A 17,544-nucleotide genomic window follows, 5' to 3' on the forward strand; every position below is an offset into this window, starting at 1 on the left:
CCGAAGGCTGCAGAGGTACTCTGCTCATGCAGGGGCACCCTCTCACATAAGACCCACCCCCCTGCCTTCAGGATTGTTAAGGCCTGCTAAAGGGGTGACATAAGTTTTAAGTGTAGTGACCTATAGATATAGTGGACCTATATCTAAAGTAAGAGGTTCAAGCACCATTTTACACAGGCTGCAATGGCAGACCTGTAGTTCCATTTTGCATGGCCTCTCATGGGTGGCATAATACATGCTTGAGACCATGGGAAGCCTCTGGGGTATCTATGCCCTGGGTACATGTGTACCATATACTAGGGACTTATAAGGATACCCCAGAATCCAATTTGGAGTGTTCCCAAGTACATGGCATAATATTTCAATCAGAAAGCAGATAGGCTGATTAGCAGGATCCCAGTCAAACTAGTCAAAACAGTGTAACATCCGGCACAAAGTGGGCGCAACCATAAGAAGCAGATCCTACTTTCCTACATTGATCTTTTTAAAATCATGATGGAGTCCAGAGATACACTAGGCAGAGTTCAAAATGCATTAGTCTCTATGAACCCAAGGACCTCCCAAGGTTACCCTGCAGCAAGATATTATGCAAATGGGAATCCTCCCTTTAGACATCCGGAGTGCCAACCAGCCCCTCACCGCTAACCTAAGGTCAGTAGGAGCCACTAATATTGAAACCGAGAATTTGGGTACCCCACTCCGACCCCCTAGCAGCCAGACATGTAGTTACAGCACAGGGAAGGATTCATGGTTTATCTGCCACTAATAGCCCGGGTCTAACAGTAATCAATCTTCCCCCAGAGTGCTCACCCTATCCCGTGGTTTTGGAAGGGGTGCTAAGTTTTCAAAGGGACGAACCATCTGTACAATTAATGAAAAAAGTAACACACTGGTTATGTAAACATGCCAGATTTAAAATGGTTGACCACATGCATATCCTGATGGTTTAGGAGGGTAGCGTGGTTAGGAAAGTCGAGGAAGAACTTGGCAGGTGAATGCTTGATAGTTACATTCAGATTACCTGATTTAGCACGTAATTTCTTACGACAGACCTTCCAGCTCCTCCATTTTGAATCTGGTATTAAGACACTACAACTGGGCTTCTTTATAGGCCCAAATACAACACCACAATCAGTAACCATCCCTTAATTCAGGAGGGAGTTGCCTCATCCCTTGGGGGAACACAGCCAATGCCCAATCCTTATGCGCCCCTGAGGGTCCTTAACGACCCAGACTGACTGCATGAGCGTGAGGGGAATATTAATGACATTGTTGTACCCGGGGAATCACCGTCCAAGACATTGGTAATTAGAGAGGTACATGTGAATGTAATTGTAAGCCAGCATGGTACTCTTACAAGTAGTTTGGATGTGAATAGTATCTCAGGGCTATCGGCCAAAAGGTGGGAACTAATGCGCCATTTTCTAAATATTACCAGTGTGGGGGGGACTTAAACATAATATCCTGGAAAGTGGCAGGCTTAGCCACCAAATGTGTGGACAACAGATGGCTCTAATTTATCAGATTGTATAACATTATTTGTCTTCAGGAGACAAGGAAGACTGAAAATAATGTTTCCTTTAGGGTTATAAAACCTTCTTCTGTATGGCAGAAGGCTCAAGAATGGGTAGAGCAAGGGGCAACCTAATTATTTTTATAGATCTCAGGACCTGTGGACCAGTGAAGTATCTGAATTGGGACTCTAACATTGCACAAGGGCGGACATTAGCGGTTGGCAAATCACTTCATTTCACCGTAATTCATTTTTTTAATGCAAAATGAAGGACTATTGGACCCTCAAGCCTGGTAGAGTTAAGGGGTCTACACACACTAACCCTAGCAATGTTGCTGAGGGTGGGAACCAGAGGCGCGGGGCCAAAGAGCAAGCCAGCTTCCACTATCTCATGAATAAACAAAAGTGGGCTGCCCCTTGAATCAATTCCTATGTTTATCTACAGAGTTCTGTAAAGATGCACTACCAGTGGGGGCATCTCATAAAAAGTTACGGACTGGCCTCACAAACCTCCGTCATGCTTCACCCGCGGGGAGACAGAGAGGACACCTCCTGGAAGAATGGCTGGAAGTACTGAAAATAGAAAAAAGTTTCCTCAGCCCTCCCATGGAGCATTTAGGGTAGAAATACAGGAGTTACTCTCAGAGGTACTATACCAAGAGGGAAATATCCATCTACATAGTGTTTTTTAACCCCTCCCCTGATCTAGCGACAGGATTTTCCTTCCATTTTTCCACTAGTTAAAAGGAAGTGGATACATAGGGTATACAACCCTCCTCTTGTCCCCCCTTTTTTAGGTCCTGAAGAATGCTACGTACCCTTCGGGGACACCTCAGCAGAAACATGTCGACCACATTTCATACGGTGAAGGGAGAATAATATCCCATACCACCGTTCACTTAGTTTTTACCCACCATGCATTTACCATTTAAATAAAGCATATGGACTAATGTAATGTTTTTTTAAATCATGTATCACGCCGCCACGTCCATCACTTAGATTTAGAAGTGCATCCTTGTCTCCAGGTGTATGCCGCCCTCTATCAAGCCAATGATGAAGCATGACACCGGGTGGTATGTGAGGCCAGTCCATAACTTTTTATGAGATGCCCCCACTAGTAGTGCATCTTTACAGAACTCTTTAGATAAACATAGGAATTGATTCAAGGGGCAGCCCACTTTTGTGCATTCAAGAGTTAAGTGGTCACCTTGAGCCGTCGCAAGGCAAAGGTTTTCCGCAGGGAGATCTCATTTTAGTGGGTCATTTTAATTGCCGTTCATGTACAGACTTGCCATTGAATAAGCGAGATTGGTCCACATGTACGATCAGGGACGGTTTGGACATGGAGCACTCTCTAGAAGGACAGGACCTGAATACTCTTCTAGATAGTTATGGTCTAATATATACCCTAGATTTTGGTGATATTTACCCTGATTCCTCTTTGCGGCTGACCTATAAAGGCAGGGGCTCTGCAGTAATTATTGATTTTGTTTTGGTCTCTTTTTCCTTGAAGTGGTTTATATTGTCCTTCTGCTAGATCTGGGGGACTCTAGTTGGCAGAGGTAGGTACCAATGTCCAAATAGGGACCATTGCTTCTAGTCAGGGTAAGGGGGATACACTCTTTGGATAACCCCTGCTCACCCCCTTGGTAGCTTGGCACGAGCAGACATGCTTATCAAAGGCAATGTGTAAAGTATTTGTACCAACACACACTTTAACACAGTGAAAACACCACAGATGAACTCCACACCAGTTTAGAAAAAAATGTATCTTTATCTAAACTGTACAAGACCAAACAAAAAAAATCCAAGATACACTGTTCCAAAATAAGGGCCTCATTAGGATGGCGGCGAATCCGCATCCTCCGGGCCCGCGGAAGCCACCGCGAGGCCCGGAGGATGCGGATTCACCGCCGCGGCCACATCAAACACCCACCGCCAGATTAGGATGGCGGTGGGAATGTGGTGGGACCAGCGGCGACGGCAGGTCCGTCCACCGCTGATCCGCGGGTTTTGCTGGGCCATTTGGTGGCGGTGTCTGCAAGACACCGTCAGCCAAATTAGGAAGCATGAGTAAACATGCTTTTCCACGGCGGTTTTTCCGCCGTGGAAAAGCATGTGGACCTTTACTTCTGGGGGGCCCTTGCGGGCCCCCAGGGTAAAGAGGGGGTGGGGGTGCACATGGGGGGTACCTTTGGTACCCCCCTGCATTTGCATGCCCAAAGCGGCAGGCACCGAACGGTGCCTGCCGCTTTGTGCATGTAAATGTGACACATGCTTTTTTAACCTTGCGGCGGGTGCTGCTTTAAGCAGCACCCGCCGCAAGGTTAAAGATCCAGGATGTGACCGCCAGGGTGGCAGTCACATCCTAATTTGCATGGAGGGACCGCCGCTGCCCATGCGGACGGTCCCTCTTCCTCGGGGGTGGCCATCCTAATGAGGCCCTAAGTCTTTAAAAAGAGTTCAAAGGTTTGCACCAAAATAATGCACAGTTGCGTCACTTTTAGCCCAAAGTACCTATAGATGCGACAAAAGTTCCAAGCGGCAGCTGCAGCGTCAGAAAACAAGCGATGCGCCACTCCTGAGACCCTGGGGAGGCGATGCGACAACCCCGCTGCACGCAGTGGGCAGGTTGCGTCGAATCCGGTCTCTATGGGGAGCGATGCGATACCTTGTATGGATTCGGGTTGCAGGTTCTCCGGTAGGAAGCGTCTCACACTGGCATGATGCGACGATCTTCGGGGCGGCGATGATCTTCGGTGCAGCAGCGATGCTTGGCGCAAAGTTGATCCTCTTCTGTTGCGGCCCCTTGATGCGTTGGCGCTGGACTCTGCGACAATGTTCACAGCGACGGGATGTGGTCCACTGGCGAGCAGTGCGACGATTCTCACAGCAACAACAGGCTCTGCGATAATATTCGCAGCAACAGGAATTTTCCCGCACTGTGGCGATGCGCTCCGCAAGTGAGCGATGCTTCGGGTCTTGCAGCGGCAACAGGCACTGCGACAATCTTCGCGGCAACAGGAATCTTCTTGCACTGTCCACGATGAGCTCTGCAAGCGAGTGATGCATGCACAATTGTAGATCATATTCTTGTCTTCTTTTCCGGTACCCTAAACAGCAGGAAACAACCTCCAGAGGCCCCACAGCTGGATCAAGCACTCTGGGCAGGTCAGTACTCACACAACAGAGTTCAGGGGGAAAGCTGGGGGTGAAGTCCTTTTGCTCCTGGGACTTCTTAACAGGAGGCCAGCTCTCCTCAGGCCCTTGGAGATCTCTTCAAGCAGGGGACACAGCAACAGCAAAGTCCTTCCCCTCTCCTTGGCAGAATAGCAACTACAGGCCAGCCTACACACACACAGCAGGGCAGTCTTTCCTCTTCAGTCTTCCAGCTTTTCTCCTTGGCAGGGGTTCCTTCTTGAGTCCAGGATTATCTAGAGTCTTGGTGTCTGGGCCTCAGTATTATATCAATATTTTTTTGTCCTCTGAAGGCAGAGAGACCTTTGCCTAGTCCAAATCAGTTCTGGTCAGTCCTGGAGAACTCTGTTTACATGACTCCTTCTTTCCTTTGAGAGAGAGGGGCAGGGTCGTCAGCCGCCCAGCAGGAGGCGGATCCAGTGCTATCCCCTCCAACCACTCGATGCAGATGGAGCTTTTCAGCCTAGTGCTGATTCACACCTGGAGCCACCCCATCCCCTGCTACTAACAAACCAGACAGTCAATTCACAAACAGGCAGAGGCACACAGAAAGGTCAGACAAGGAAGCAACCACTTTATAAAAGAGATGTTTCCAAACACATGATTTAAAAACAATCCTTCCTAAAAGATGGGTTATTAAATTCTGAGTTCAGGGACCTCAGACTTCAATTTTCCATCTTGCTCCTACGGGAAGGTATGCAGGTAAACATTATACACAGCATTCCCCATTCTAGCCTATGGGCAAGATAGCCTTTCAATATTGAAAAACGAAATTTGCAGTATTTTACTATCAGAGCACGTCACCCACACTAGTACATGCTCTACCTTTCATATACACTGGACCCTGTACATGCTCTACCTTTCATATACACTGCACCCTGCCCAAGGAGAAGAATGTTATACGCATTCATCGCATTTGCACAATCAGTCGCCAGCTTATTACCAGTCCCGGTAACCACTGCTTGTGCTGATTCCCCAAGATGGTTTGACAGTGGATTATCCCGGGCTTTGCGACAACTTATGAAGGCTGTGAAACAGATCCCAATTGAAAGAGCGTGGTTGGCAATTTGTCACAGTAATTATAAGAGGGCTATCAAGGACCAGAAGCGCTTGCCATAGAAGCAAGCATGGGAGGAGTTGACAGAAGCATGTGAAAAAAGAATGTTACCCTTTTTGGAGGATTATTAACTGTCCCTGATTTTCAGATCCAGATAAGCCAGGACCAGCTCATAATATTATTCCAGACCAATGGAAGAATCACTTTGAGGGAGTGTATAATCATGGGCTTGGCGAGGAAACCAGCCTGGACCCAAGCCCCCCCGCCACCTCCGGACCTATCTCCTTTACTCTTGTTGAGATGAGGTCGGGCATTGAGGGCTTGTTACTGAATAAGACTCCTGGTCCCAATGGGATTCCCACAGGCGTTTTCTGTGATAAGATAAAAGTGTAGGCCCCAGTCTTAACTAGGGTTTTAAACATTGAAGTGAGGATAGTAATGCCCCCCTCGTGGTCTACTGCCACCATTGGATTGTTCCGATCTTTAAGAAAGGGGATAGAGGCAACCCTCACTGTTACTTCCCTATATCTCTAGTGGATGCCACTGATAAGGTCCTTGGTTGAGTATTAATAAATAGGCTCACGAACTGGACGGATACTAATCGTATTATCTCAGAGGTACAATATGGGTTTCGCATAGGTAGGTCAGCTACAGAGCAGTGCCTAAACCTCTATCTTTTAATCTCAAAATATACGATAACTAATCCTGGAGCTCTTATTTTGGGTTTTATGGATCTCACGGCAGCATTCGACTGGGTGAATAGCCGCAAACTATGGTCCTTGCTTGGTGACTTTGGGGATGAACCTGCGATTATAAATGTTTAATGATCTTGCATTTTAATACCACTGCTATAGTCAAATACACCCAGGATGGGAATATCACTGACCATTTTAAATGTTCTAGAGAGGTGAGACAAGGTTGTATATTAGTCTCATTGTTATTTACGTTATCTATCAATGAACTGGAAGAGTCTTTGATCGCTTGGAAAGGCTGATACAGCCAGAACGGGCAGGAGACCGGTCCTCGTACTGTTGTACACAGATGATTCAGTATTGTTAGCATGTACCCCAAGAGGTTTGCAGGTTCTATTGGATGGCTTTGTGTCCTTCATGAGCAGGATGGACCATGTCACTGAATGTGACAAAATCTTATATTATGGAATTCGGTAAGCAGGCCATTAGACACAATACTTATACAGTAGGTTCTCATAGCTTAGTGAAGGTTCAGTCCTTCTCTTATTTAGGCATTTTATTTGATGAAAACCTCAATTTTAAACATTTGCTGGAAGGGAAGACACTTGATATGAAAAAATCAATGGGAGCAATCACAAATCATGCCGACAGACTAGGCACATGGTCCCCGGGGGTGATCTTGAATTTGTATAATTTTTTCTGCATTTCTATGACACTATATGGAAGTGAGGTATGGGGTTATTCAGCGGCCAACAAACTCCAAACCACAGAAAATAACTAGCCTAGAAGAATTCCGAAAGTGCCCCAGGGTACGGCCTTGTATTCAGTACCTGAAGAACTAGGAACGAAGTATATACTGGATTTGGTAGATGTTAAACATTTTCTATGTTGGGGTGAACATCTGGACTAGCCAAGAGGCGGGGTTTAATTGACTAGTGATTGAGGCCTGTCTTCAAGCAGACCAGATGTCTTCATATGTTATGATACAGTGAAACCACAAGATAAGCTCATTGTGAAAGAACAATTTTTTAAACATGCCATGGAGTCTAGGGAGGAAAAGGAGCTCAGGAAACCCATGGAGAGAGGACATGTCTTGGTGAAATCGGTGTTGGGCAGAGAGTCCTATTTATCGATGTTAACAAATGTTCATGATACATTTTTAATTACTCGTTTTAGATTGAACTTGTTTCATCATTTACTGGCATCACCTCCTGGCTTTGTTACACATGTAGAAGGCAGAGTTCTCTGTGGCTGCGACAATAGGTCCCCAGAGGATACCCTACATTTTGTTCTGCTATGTAAATATTTTACCTATCCAAGGCAACTGTTTATTAAATTGCTTTTAAAAGAAAATAGATTTAGGAATGCCCATGTTGCTTTACTGTATCTGCAGCTCCTGCCTAACGCTCGTACACTTGTTTGTGTTGTTAACTTATTAAGGGCTGCCCTAAAGCCAAGACATTCCACAGTTGACTAAAAATTGTAGGATGACTGGCGATTTTGCACACTTCATGTGACAATCTGGCACAAATAAATGTGTTCTTAATTTTAACCAGGGGCCCTCGTTTATTAAAAATCACAATAGGTTGTGTACTTTACTGTATTTGTATCCTCACTCAATGGTGGGAGATTACTAATGTTTACAAGGTTAATCCGCAAATTTTGCACATTTAGGCGACATGCTGCTAACTAATGATTCTGTCGTTGATGTTTTATTCTTTTTTATGCTGCCTCTTTTATTTCTGTGACTAATGCAGAATAAAGATTATCCTTATAGTTCTCCTTTTGCCCTTCCATTTTGGGAAGGGGTTGCTGGTGTTATAACAGAAGAGTACCCCTCAATACAAACAAGCCTCTGTATGCCAAGTTTCTTGTAAGGTAATTAAATCACAGTTTATAACTGAATCAAATCAGGTTTCATCCTTCATCTTATTTCTAATCCCAGCTATATTACATGTTGTAGTAACCAAATTTGGATGCATCTGGGTCTTTTTTATGGCGGTCTCATGGCTAGTGAAGGTTAATAGAGACATTTGTAAACTCATATTTTAATTGATTTCTTGGATTGAATTCTTATGCATTCAATCAATTTCACTGCATCTTCTAAGTGGTGCAAATTTATTTGTTATTGATAATGGTGTATATCAATCTTTAAGTGTGTGGCGTTTGCTAATGTTGGTGGGTTGTTCAACATCTGGCTCGTAAAAAAAAAAAACAAGTGGTACTGCTACAATAGCACCTGGTTGTTTTTCTATCAGTATTTGCCAGCTTTGGAACGTCTTTCAAAATAATCATGTAAGGCGTTGCCTGGGGTCATAGATGCAAAGTATACTGGGCAATCCTCATAGGTTTAAATGTTATATCTTCTATGTCACAATTAATATTATTGATGGTATGTGTGCATGCAGGATCAGGTATTCTTCTACATGTATTTACCTCTCCCCTGTTTGGTGCAATACGGCTGGATCAAATGAGTTATAGTCGGCCACTCCACTTAAAGACCGCTTAAAGAATGTCTTGCGGGCTCCCTAGTAACCAATTCAATAGGGTGAATTGCACCAAGCACCTTGTTTAAGGATGCTTAATCTTTAACCATTTTCCTGATCCGTTCAACATCGTTCTTGACCATTTTCATTTTAGCCATTAATCTTCTTTCAATAGTATCTATTTTGGCATGTAACATTTTGAATAAATCTTCCACATTTTTTAAATTATTTGATGCTAGATTGTCATCCATCCCTTGTACATTTTTATGCCTAGCCATTTTAGCTAGGCTATTATGCCTTGTTGATACATCATCTGTTGGCTGTTTCCTTTTTTTGGCTGAAGGGGAAATCTGCTTGATACCTTGGGACAAGACAGATATCTCTAGTGGGGACATCGATACAGAAGGTGCCTTGGTTTTATTAGGCAAGATACATGTGTTTTACCCTGGGCAGCTATTTGTTCCTCTTTCTGTCCTGGCTTCGTCTGAGGCTGCATTCAAAGCTGACTAGGTACCAGCTAAGCTTTCTTATGCATTAACTTATTCACTATTAATTAGACCAGTAGTGTTAGTAAGTAGTGTGCTATTGGTGTGCTTGCTCTTGCAGTTGTTTTCCCTTTTCCTACAGAACCTGATGGTAATTTCCATTTTCCCATCATTCAGATTAATAGTTGCAGAAAATGTCACCATTAGAGGTATATTAAAAGAGGTGATAAAAGCCTCTTAACATTTTCCCTGGTAAAAAAATCCAAGAGGGAGGCCCAGCCCAACGTCATCCAGTCGCTGACAGATGCAGATTGGCCCAGTCTTCACCCGGACACGTGCCCGGGAGCATTCTGTATGCGTCCCGCACTGCGGGGTAGAGGTTGCGCGCTGTAGCCTGATGTCAGGGTACTTCTCCCTGTCAGCAGCTGTGGCCGGGATGAAGAGGAACAGGTGAGCCCTTGGACAACGAGTCCCACCAGGGCAGAGCACTACTCCAGCAAAATCCTGCACTGGACCGGTAGAGACGTTACTTAGTAGCAAGATGTCTGGTCTCCTTTACCTGTCAGCAGCTGTACCCTGGATGAAGAGGAACAGGTGAGCTCTAGGACAGTGAGTCCCACTAGAGTAGAGCACAACTCCAGCAAATTTCATGCGCTGAGGGGGTAGAGGCTGTATTTTGTAGCACAATGTCAGGGCGCCTCACCACCTGGCTTGTTCTGCCAATAAATCAAAAGCTGCTGAATCATCATGCCAATCTCAGGGCTCAATCCCACTATCAACCAAGACTCAAAATTGCCCATGACTTTAGGCTTGTGAGTCGTTATTCCACTATGCTGTTTAAACACTTGCAACAATATCTCTTTAGAGGGATTTATTGATTCTTAAAAATGTGGGGTCTGAAGCAATGTCGCCTGGCTTATTTTTCACTCCAGCTATTGGAGAATGATTGTTATGCAAGAAATATAGCACTATTTTTAAAAAAAATTATTAAATCATGGACAAATGTAAAAAAAATTAAGAAACTTGTATGTTTTGCACAAAGCATCTTTGTTGAACATGAAATTGGTATGGAGAAATGAATATACCCTTGTATGGTTGTTTGCGAAAACATTATTTTAATATGATGGGTGGCTCCCTCTAAAGCAAAATTTTAAATATTTGTATTTTGTATCTGTGTGTTATGCTTTTGTTGTTTTTAAAATTTTGAAACAAAAACCGAATAAAGTAAATTTGAATTTGAATTTGACTCTTTAGGCTTTTGGGTCATCCTGTTTATCTTTGCCCAATCAATGTATTTCACTGGTATTTTTCCCTTCAGAAAGGTCACCACCAACTCTTTTTCATCACCAATGGTGACGGACCTTTGAGACTGGATTTTTCTGAGGCCAATTCTCTGGACACTTTATAGCTACTTTGCATTCCGCCCACAAATCACTCTGAACCACAATGTCAAACACGGTATTCAAATTCACCCACAAATGGTGCAAGATCACTACTGCTCCAAGGCACTTGGACGTAACCTCCATCAGGCACTTCCCTCAATGAAAAAGTTGACCTGCCCTCTCCCTCCCAGGAGGCTGCTGTCCTGTTGGTTTCTTTTGTTCCATCTATTTTTCCCATTTTCCTTCTCACTTGTCTAGCTCACTTCATTTTTGGATGCTACTGATCACTTTTTTAATCTGCAATTTAATTTCTGATATTCTCATCCTAGTTCTATCATTGTCATCAAAACATACAAAGTAACTTTTCTGGAGAGACTTGGTCCTGTTCAAATCAACTTCATATAAGATGCATTTTAATGCATTATTGAAATGTGTTCACAGTAGAAGTTTGAGTTTTATTTACTTTACACGTGTATTCTAATGTGAAGGTTTGTAGTTCACAGTAATGCCCAGAGAGGGAACAATCTAAGGGAGATGAGGCAGTCCTCATTATGAAAGGAGCTAATTGGATTCTTTCTTGAAGGTGAATGAGGATGGGTTGCATCTGATTTCAGTAGGGAAAAAGGTAGAGTTTGGTTCACAGATCATGCTTCTTGTTGAATGGTGTAAATCTGTTCATTAGTTCCTGAGAAAATCAAAAGTAAAATCTTAGATATATCTATAGACGAAGTACGGTACGCGTATGGTACGGGTACCCTCCCGAGCACAAGCTTTATGCTAATTGGCTGTCAACACTCCAAACCAGGCAGTGTTGGCAGACATCTTGTGCCTCTGTAGAAACGAGGCACAAGAAAACAGAAAAAGAAACGCGAAAAACAAGAAAAGCGGGCAGGGTAGAAACACCCGGACCCCCTAGGCATGCTCAGGGGGTCCCACAATCGCGGGATGCGTGTAGGGTACGCGCACCCCGCAAAAAAAACAAAAAACTGAAGCCTCCTTATTGGTAATCAGCCCCCGGGGGCAGCCAAATCCTGGGGGCATTTTAGTTTATTATAATGGGGGCCAAGAGGGGCCCCCCAGCCCCAGGGACCACAACCCCCCGGGCTTTCACGTTACATATACAGGGGGCTCACGCATTGCAGAGAGGTGTAAAAAGGGGCGTGTCCTCATTACACCTCTCTGCAACGCAGCCCCCTGGCGCATTCTGGGGGTTCCTGGTGGGCTAGTTGGCCCCCAGGGACCCCCAGTATTCAAGGGGAATTAGTTCCCCCTCTGCAAACATGCCAAGGGGCTGTATTGCAGAGAGGTGTAATGAGGCCACGCCCCTTTTTACACCTCTCTGCAACGCAGCCTCCTGGCGCATACTGGAGGCTCCTGGTGGGCTAGTTGCCCCCAGGGACCCCCAGTATGCAAGGGGACTTAATCCCCCAACTTAGAACGTGCTGCAGGCGCGTTTGAACAGTGGTGAAGGTAGGCTGCGGGCTTGAGCTGATATGTGTGCAAACATGACCTGTGGCGTGTTTTAAGTTGGGGAATTAATTTCTCTTCAATCCAGAGGTCCTCTAGGGGCCAACAAGCCCACCAGGTACCTCCAGTAAGCACCACGGAGCTGCGTTGCAGAGTGTTGTAAAAAGGGGGCATGGCCTCTGAACACTTCTCTGCAACGCAGCTCCCTGACGCATACTGGAGGTACCTCGAAGGCTAGTTGGCCCACAGGGGACCTCATAATTGAAGAGGATTTAATTCCCCACCTTAAAACGCGCCACAGGGCTTGTTTGCACACATGTCACCTCAGGTCCCACCCCCTCCCTTTACTATTGAGCAAAATATTTCTCTAAAATCAGGCGAACTACGAATTCTGATGTACTCACCTGTTATCAGGAGAGACCTTAGTGTTGCATCTTTCAGCCCACTAATGATCCTAAAAAGTAATTCTAACCGTACTTACCATAACTTGAATTTCCTTCCATAGGCTAACATTGACTGGTTTCACTTGGAAATTCTTCTAAGTGTGGAGTTTTGGAACTTTAAAAAATCCCTCTAAAATCAGCTGAACTACAATTTCCGATGTACTCACTTGTTTTCAGGAGAGACCTCAGTGCTGCATCTTTCAGCCCACTACTGATCCTGAAAAGTAATTCTAACCGTACTTACAGTAAATTGAATTTCCTTCCATAGGAATCCATTGTCTGGTTTCACTTGGAAATTCTTCTAAGTGTGGACTATTGGAACTTTAAACATTTCTTCTAAAATCAGCTGAACTACGAATTCCAATTTACTCACCTGTTATCATGAGAGACCTCAGTGCTGCATCTTTCAGCCCACTACTGATCCTGAAAAGTACTACTAACCATACTTACAGTAACTTGAATTTCCTCCCATAAGAATGCATTGGCTGGTTTCACTTGGAAATTCTTCCAAGTGTGGAGTTTTAGAACTTTAACAAATCCCTCTAAAATCAGCCGAACTACAAATTCCAATGTATTCACCTGTTATTAGGAGAGACCTCAGTGCTGCATCTTTCAGCCCACTACTGATCCTGAAAAGTACTTCTAACCATACTTACAGTAACTTGAATTTCCTCCCATAAGAATGCATTGTCTGGTTTCACTTGGAAATTCTTCTAAGTGTGGAGTTTTGGAACTTTAAAAAATTCCTCTAAAATTAGCCGAACTACGAATTCCGATTTACTCACCTGTTCTCAGGAGAGATCTCAGTGCTGAATCTTTCAGCCCAGTACTGATCCTGAAAAGTAATTTTAACCATACTTACTACTAACTTGAATTTCCTTCCATAGGATTTCATTGCCTGCTATATAAAATATATATAAATAAATCAAAAATGAAATAAAAAAAAACAAATATTACAATTGCAATATTTTTAAACACATTATTTTACCATTTATATTAAAAATATGTAATGTAATTTGAAAAATAAAATATCTAAAAATAAATAGTTCAAAACAATGTAGTAAATCAGTATAAAGAATTATAACAATTAATACATTTAAAAATTATCATTACAAAACCTTTGAAGTTCACTGAAAAAACCATAGCTTTCAGCCACGTTATAGTTAGGAATTAGCATTTAAAAAACCTTAGAAATTCACTGAAAAAAACATAGGTTTCAGCCACTTTATATTTAGGAATTAGCCTTTAAAAAACCTTAGAAATCCACTGAAAAAACCATAGGTTTCACACATGTTATAGTTAGCTGGACATTTCACTCATACAAAACCATTGAAATTCCCCCGTTATATATAGTTCAGTTAACTATAACTCGCGCCCCCGCAATGCACTGCTGATGACGTAACATAATACATCACTCATGACATGGTCAGTGCCATCACTCATGACATCACTGTTGACATCTCAAATGACATCACTGATGACATCATCCTTGTGAAAGGGTGGCAGACCTCCTCTAACCGTAATATAACCTTTGATGCACACATTCAAAAATAGAAACAAAAATTTTCAAAAAAATTGAGATAACAATACCAGTTACAACAACCTATTCAGTAATTCCAGCATTTACATATACATCCACTCATTCACCAACAGTTCTCTATAGTCACTCATACATGTACTCACTCATCATATGTACTCACACACCGACACTCATCTATAGAGATACTCACACACATACTCACACATACAAATAAACTATCAAACATCCACTTACTTGCATATACAACTATACACACACCACTACACTTACTTCTGCAGAAATATACACATACTTACTCTCTTGAACAATCACTTATAGAAACACATACTTATTTATACAGGAACTGTTCCAATCTGTCACTCTCACATATATTCACTTATATACATCAATACTCACATATATTAGTTTAAAACATATGTAGTTACTCATAAAGATACTGTTGAGACAGTCATTAATTCACTAACACTCCCATACACACACTCATCAACCCATACAGTCCTGAACACATGCTGTCTGCAAAACACATACAATCAGTCAGTCACTCATTTATGCATCTATGCGGTAAGTAATACCCCCCACCAAACCATACATACACACACATTGGTACTAAAAAAACCAACTAATAACCCATATAGACACTCATGTAGCTACGCACCAACCAATGCAGCCACTTAAAGACAAAGTGAGATACTGATACAGATATTTACATATTTAAACATTACTCGCTAATACATATATTCACTAAGATACACTTAATAAGTCAGTTATGCAATAATTTTCACAAAAAACATCCATTTAGACACTTATTTACCCATTTATTCTTCCATCGACCTTTAGGTATACATATATATAAAATATTTATTTTTCGGAAAGACACACAATAACTGGATGACGTCATCAGTGATGTCATTTGAGATATCATCAGTGATGTCATGAGTGATGTCACTGACCTTGTCATGAGTGATGTAATATGTGAGGTCATCAGCAGTGCATTGCGTGCGCGTGAATTATAGTTAGCTGAACTAACTATAATGGGGGAGTTTTGTATAAGTGAAATGTCCAGCTAACTATAACATGGCTGAAACCTATGTTTTTTTCAGTGAATTTCTAAGGTTTTTTAAATGCTCATTCTTAACTATAACGTGGCTGAAACCTATGGTTTTTTCAGTGAATATATGTGTACATATATATATGAGACTGAGAAAGCCTGCTGTGACAGGCGAAACGCGTCTCTCTTTGCTGGGTCGAAGGAGGCATAATGGAATAAAGAAGCCTTTATCCTAATAGCCCTAGAGTGCGTGCTCTTTTTCTGAAGAGGAGCAGAGGTTTTTGGCTTTATATATATATATATATATATATATATATATATATATATATATATATATATATATATATATTACCTACTGGCGGTCGCCAGTAGGTATATATAGTTAGGATTTTTTCTCTATGGGTTTTTTGAAAATTCTATGTCTAATAACTTTGGCGTTTGTGGACGGAATTGGCTGAAATTTTCAGGAAAATGGCACATGTTGTTTCTGAGCAGCCCTTGAAAATGTGGGGGGGGTTCGTCCAGTGGGGGCCGAGAAAAAAGGGGGGTCCCAAAACGTGTTTTTAACATTGAGTTTTCCATAGGGCGGTTGGCCTCACTTTTAGCCCGAACGGCTAACTGGATTTGCACGAAACTTGGCAAAATTGTAGGGACTGGTAGCCCGATGTGCCTTTTGTAGGTCTCAATATATGTGCTCCAGTGGATTTTGAGAAATTAACGTTTAAAAAAAGATATATATCTGTAAGCGCGGACCAGGCAGCGCTCTGGTTCGCGGACTTTTCGCGCAACGGAGCTTTGTGAAGCGAAGCTGATTGGTTCTCCGGCGTCTGTCAACATTCCAAACAGTCCGTAGCGGCCGCCATCTTGTCTCTCGGTAGGATCGAGAGACAAGAGGAGGTCAAAACAAAGGGGGAAATAACTATAAGGGGGCATAGTAGATCCTCGCTGACCCCCTAGGTTTGATGTGGAGGTTTTAAAAGGGCCCCGCGGGGCAAAAAAAAATAATAATAATAATAATCGAACGGCTGAATGGATTTGCACGAAACTTGGCAAAATTGTAGGGACTGGTAGCCCGATGTGCCTTTGCTAGGTCTCAATATATGTGCTTCAGTGGATTTTGAGAAATTAACGTTCAAAAAAAGATATATATCTGTAACAGCGCACCGCTTCGCGTACTTTTCGCGTTACGGAGCTTTGCGAAGCGAAGCTGATTGGCTCTCCGGTGTCTGTAAACATTCCAAACAGTACGTAGCGGCCGCCATCTTGTCTCTCGGTAGGATCGAGAGACAAGAGGAGGCCAAAGCGAAGGGGCAAATGACCATAAGGGGGCATAGTAGATCCTCGCTGACCCCCTAGGTTTGATGTGGAGGTTTTAAAAGGGCCCCGCGGGGCAAAAAAAAAAAATAATAATAATAATCGAACGGCTGATGACCATAAGGGGGCATAGTAGATCCTCGCTGACCCCCTAGGTTTGATGTGGAGGTTTTAAAAGGGCCCCGCGGGGCAAAAAAAATAAATAATAATAATAATCGAACGGCTGAATGGATTTGCACGAAACTTGGTAAAATATTAGGGACTGGTAGCCCGATGTGCCTTTGCTATGTCTCAATATATGTGCTTCAGTGCATTTTGAGAAATTAACGTTCAAAAACAAGATATATATCTGTAACAGCGCTCCGCTTCGCGGAGATAAAATTATATCTGTATTACCTAGCTGTTGCTAACACCAGTTAGCGACGGCTAGTAGGAGATAGCGACCATCTTGGGTCCCACTTTGCATGTGAGTGATATTTATCACTAATGACATGCAAAGTGGGCATGCCAAGATGTTAGCGACAGGAAACAGTCGCTAACATCGCTATCTCCTATTATCAACTTTTGGAAATATTCGAGATAAGCGCGAATATCTCCAAAAAGTAGCAGCTGCCCTGAGCAGTTCTTAGCCATGTTATCCAATGGGAGGTGGATAACATGGCTAAGAGCATTAGCTCGGTAATGCATGAATATCGCGGAGTTTTCAGCGATATTAATGCATTGCGCTCGTTTTTTATCGTATTTGCGATAAACCTTGATAATAGCAAGGTTTATCTGCGATAATTTCTGACGGTAAAAAAATCTTTGCAATGCATCGTTAGGGATAAATATCGCTTAACTTTGGTAATATGCCCCAACGTCTGTTAACGTTCGATTCGAAGGAAATCAGGAATTGTTGAAAAACATTGTGTGCGCCATC

This window comes from Lissotriton helveticus, chromosome 1_1 (assembly GCF_964261635.1).
Source record: "Lissotriton helveticus chromosome 1_1, aLisHel1.1, whole genome shotgun sequence".
NCBI classification, from domain to species: Eukaryota; Metazoa; Chordata; class Amphibia; order Caudata; family Salamandridae; genus Lissotriton; species Lissotriton helveticus.